The 5,000-nt window shown below is 31.3% G+C and overlaps 3 non-coding genes across 3 annotated transcripts; 2 read left to right on the top strand and 1 right to left on the bottom strand.

Annotated features, from left to right (window-relative positions):
• Positions 1–150: 150 nt before the first annotated feature.
• On the top strand, positions 151–234 carry TRNAY-GUA (transfer RNA tyrosine (anticodon GUA)). Its single transcript has one exon. It is a non-coding gene; the product is annotated as a tRNA-Tyr (tRNA).
• Positions 235–552: 318 nt separating this feature from the next.
• Positions 553–626, top strand: TRNAD-GUC (transfer RNA aspartic acid (anticodon GUC)). The gene has a single exon. It is a non-coding gene; the product is annotated as a tRNA-Asp (tRNA).
• Positions 627–3,704: 3,078 nt separating this feature from the next.
• Positions 3,705–3,776, bottom strand: TRNAC-GCA (transfer RNA cysteine (anticodon GCA)). The gene has a single exon. It is a non-coding gene; the product is annotated as a tRNA-Cys (tRNA).
• Between the last annotated feature and the right edge of the window lie 1,224 nt (positions 3,777–5,000).

Here is a 5,000-nt window from a genome sequence, read left to right as displayed (position 1 = left end):
TGGCAGTCGGGCAAGTATGCCCCCATCGTCTAGTGGTCCAGGACATCTCTCTTTCAAGGAGGCAGCGGGGATTCGACTTCCCCTGGGGGTAGGGTACTACGAAAGGAAGTTGATCATGGATTATCAACAAGCTTGGAATTGATTCTTCCCGGGTCGATGCCCGAGCGGTTAATGGGGACGGACTGTAAATTCGTTGGCAATATGTCTACGCTGGTTCAAATCCAGCTCGGCCCAATATATCGCGTATCCACCATAAAATGATATAACCTATTTGTCCTTCTACAGAAATACTTGACTTGATATGAAAGAATAAAAAAAAAAACTCTTTTTTTATTCATTGACAGATTGATAATCAATCAATTTTACAATAACGAAAAAATAAATATTAATCCATGCTTCTCACACTAAAGTCCATGTCTCCGCGCATATCAATCTATTACTTTATTACTCGCGTCTCTGTCTGGTAGAATATGACAATTCGAATCAAAAATCTACATAGAAAGGTTTGAAGGAAATTAAATCAACAACATATGTTGTACACTTTATTTCCCTGGGATTGTAGTTCAATTGGTCAGAGCACCGCCCTGTCAAGGCGGAAGCTGCGGGTTCGAGTCCCGTCAGTCCCGATGGATCCAAATCCAATAAAAAAAAAATACATCAATTAATCTCTTCCTTTCCTGTGAAAGAGAGAACAAATAACATAACTGAATTTTATTCCAAACGGGATCTCTCTTATTTTTTTTCCACATTTTTCAACAAAAAAATATGGGAATTTTGATTTCTTCAACGAGTACTAATTGATGGGAGAAAGACATATGTGCCATATGTGAATTACCACAATTATTGGTAGCATCATATTCAGGATTCGAAGGCGTACTGGGTCTAGTTGATTACGCCCGATTTTTCTAATGAAATAGAGTACTATACGTTTCCGGAAAGCACATACATAAAGGGAATTTGGACGATACAAAATAAAGTTTACATAGTAAACTTTGATCTAATTTTTCGTCTGAAAGCAAAATATATCCGTTCTGGCTCCGATTTTTTGTAACCTCAATTAGTAAATTCAATTACTAATTTGAATTTGAAATAATCTATCTTATTAAAATTTAACACTTAACTTTTGATATATACGTCCCACTACTAATTCAAGGAAAGAGGATATTAATACAAACAAGGATCCCATCTATCTCTCTTAGTGAGGTAATTAAGAATTTTTGAAAGTTTAAGTTTCGTTTTTATTTCTTTTTTTTAAGAAGATTTTATAAGTACAAAAAAAGGAAGGAGTTTAGTTCGAACCTACCTCCTTTTCCTTTTTTGAATTTCGCTGCTATTCTTTGCTTGAGTTTGTTTATAAACAATGTAAGGGTAAAGGTAGTCTGATGAGACTTCATCAGATGATTGCATTGAATAAGAGGGCAGTAGATTATAGAAAAGAAAGAATGCAAAAAATTATAAATAAAAAAAAGTAACGAAATTCTTGATTGCATCAGGAATCCCATTTTGTTTAAATTCGGTATGGATAAAAGATCTTCCTATGTTATACTATTCAATTCTCGACGATGAATCGATTTGATAGCTCCGATATTGTTATTCATGATATTTTAATACGATTCGATATCATCGAGATGCAACGCATCCCCTTGAATTTACAAGCGAAACATTTATCATCTCTATGGGATTAAATCCCGAGTTATTGCGAATAAAAAATGAAACGATGATATTATGGAAGTAAATATTCTCGCATTTATTGCTACTGCACTGTTCATTCTAGTTCCGACCGCCTTTTTACTTATAATATACGTAAAAACAATCAGTCAAAGTGATTAATTTGAATTAACCTTGACGTTTTAGTTCTTATCAATGATTGAAGATAAGAAAAATGAAAAGCATTAAAATTTCGCGTCTTAAATGAAATTGGCGGACTAGAATTATCAGTATTCTACGAGAGAAGTATTCGATAAGATCCGATAGTATGGTAGAAAGAAATATATGAATCCTTCTACCATACTATCTATTATTGTTATTGAAGTGTATAAATATAAAATTGTACTCTATAAAAATAGAGGTTGAATATCGATCAATTTGAATATAGATGAATATACAATATATATCTTTCTATTTATATATAGATATCATATCAATTACATATATGTAATATTAATCTAATATACATAGTGGCCCAATTCTATTTCTTTGCTTCATAATTCATGTTGATTAGAATGAATCTGAAATCAAATAATCGAAAGGCCACTAATTTTTTTTTAGCATTCGAAAGAAGTAATTGATTGAGCAGTTGACAGATGATCCAGGAGTTCGGTTCCATGGGAACTTTTTATCTTCGGATTTCGAAAAGAATTAGCAAACCCCATTTTTATTTAACGTTTGAAGCATGATATGAAATGAGTTCCCTAAAACAAGAAAAAATCCTATTTTGAAAATAACTAAAATACTAATAATAATAAATAAAAGAAGTGGTAAGCACGTAATATGTGGGTGGCTACCCCGAGGTACTATCTTATTATGAGGTAGTATATTATTATGCGTAGTATCTCATTGGACAACCACTATGTCTATGTTCTTTCGTGTTGAAAGTATGGATCCACTTAAAAACTTATAATCCGAACTCTTTTTTTTTTTACTTTTCAAAATAAAAGAAAAAAAGTTTTGCAGAACGATCTATAAAATAAACCAAAAACAATACAGTTTTATTTTTCAATTAGTAGTACTTCTAGAGTCCACTTCTTCCCCATACTACGAGGGAAAGAGAAAATGTAAAGACTACCATTAAAGCAGCCCAAGCGAGACTTACCATATCCATGTGAATTATGTCCCCTATCTCTATGAATATAAAAGAATTATTCCATTATTGCTCACTAATAATTATTATTCACTAATAATAGTGGAATCACTAGCGCATAGTCAAAAAGAGATTCGGGCACAACACCATTGATGAAACAATACAAAAAATCGAATTATCCCAAGTTATTATATGATTTCTAGTATAATCGAAAAAATTCAGTACAAATAAATAAAAGAGGCAGAAAAACTCTTGGAAGTATCAAAAGAATGTTAGTAACATGTAGGAATAATAAGACCTAGTCTTTCTTTTGTTGTCCTGCATTTCATTACATTAAGTAAAAAGTCTCAAAATAGAGAATCAAGATAGTATCTATCACATAACCCTACTATTATTCCTTTCTCATTTGATCTAATCTTTACTGTCCCCCCGATTGTTTCATAGAGACAATCGGAAGATGGGATGGCCTATTACATGCGTGGTTAGAGCTTATCGAAAAGAAATAAGTTCTTTTTTTAAGATTAAAATAAAAAAAAAAGCCAATTATTCATTCAATATAATATTGATTGAATGCTCGAGTACTCAGATACTTTCATGAGTCCGTATATCAAGTATCTTCCTCCTTTCCGTAAGGAAAAATGAAATTATATTCCCTAATTCAAGACCCAATGAGTAGACACTACATTAGTAGTCGAAGGGCTATCATCTCAAGATTTAACGATTATTTTTCATTACTCTACTAAATTCTGGAAACGAAACCTATACGCAAGGATTTATAACATTTTAGAGAACCCCAACGATGCTTAGAATCAAGCAAATCTAAAGATGCTTTTCTTCTAAAAAAAATGATAAAGTTATATCAGCAAAACAGAAGAGGGTATTTTGATTCTTTTGTTTGTTGCTGAGGCGACACCCGGATTTGAACTGGGGAAAAAGGGATTTGCAGTCCCCCGCCTTACCGCTCGGCCATGCCGCCAAAACGATACAAAATATTGGATTGGCTCTATCTCTTAGATAGATAGTATCTTACAACACACAATATCTAAAACGAAAAACCGCAAAACTTTGCTTTTTCTATTGAAAAAAAAATGTGGATTTTCATTCACAAAAGCAAAAAATCAGGACAAATGGGAACCGTTAACTTTAACTATTGACTGTGAATTCATAAATGATTCTTGGATTGAAATTGCAAATTCGGTTTCCCTAATGATATAAGAAAACAATCCAAAAATGGATACCTTACCTAAATAAATAAAAATTGATAGATAACTAATCATTACTAATCCATCCGTATTGATTCGTTTCCATAACCATAAAAAAATCCTTATTAATGACAATTTTAATAGCGATTATGAGTATATGTAAACCCCAGAACATAAACGATTACTATTATCTAAATCTAATATCTTATATATATATAAGATGTTTATAGGAAATGTTCGGAATTCTGTTTTTAGAATTTTTTTTTCATTATCATTAAATAGAAAATATAAATTTTTGATAGAGTACGACATGTGATGTTCCCCATAGAACTGTAATAAAGGAGGCGATATATATAACTAACTATATATATATATCTGCACATGTTTATTAATAAATACAAGTCCTTATACATACTTCAATCGCATTCTACGAATTCTACTAAAAAAAATATAGGTATAGGTAAAATATCTCTCTTCTATGCGAATTTTTTTTAACAGTGAAATCTACGAAAAAGTTCCATGTTGTTAAATAAAAAAAATTCTATATTGTTTCTTCAGATCAAATCCCGAATCTATTTATAGTACCCAATCCGATTGGAATATCATAATAATGGTAGAAATTGACTCACTTTTGTTTTGATATAGATATTTTATACAAAACTCCATAATTCTAAATAGAATTTACCAATTCATTTGTAGTTGTTGCAAATTCCAATTTAATTTGAGTATCAAAGTCTCTTTATTCCTACGTTCATATGTATTTCATGCATTACATCTATTACACCTATGAAGTTAGGTAAAATTTCATGTGATTCAGTAAACATAATATAAATTCCATCATTGCTAGATCGATCCATTTTAAGCAAATAATGGGATTTTTTTTATAAATGGGAAATAAATAAAATGCTTGGGGGTGGAAATGAGAGAATGTCTACAATACCTGCGTTTAATCAGATACAATTTGAAGGGTTTTGTAGGTTCATTGATCATGGCTTAAC

The sequence above is a fragment of the Cucumis melo genome, unplaced genomic scaffold, assembly GCF_025177605.1.
Source record: "Cucumis melo cultivar AY unplaced genomic scaffold, USDA_Cmelo_AY_1.0 utg000754l, whole genome shotgun sequence".
NCBI classification, from domain to species: domain Eukaryota; kingdom Viridiplantae; phylum Streptophyta; class Magnoliopsida; order Cucurbitales; family Cucurbitaceae; genus Cucumis; species Cucumis melo.
Note: the sequence above shows the minus strand (reverse complement) of the source record. Positions and strands in the feature narration are given on the sequence as shown.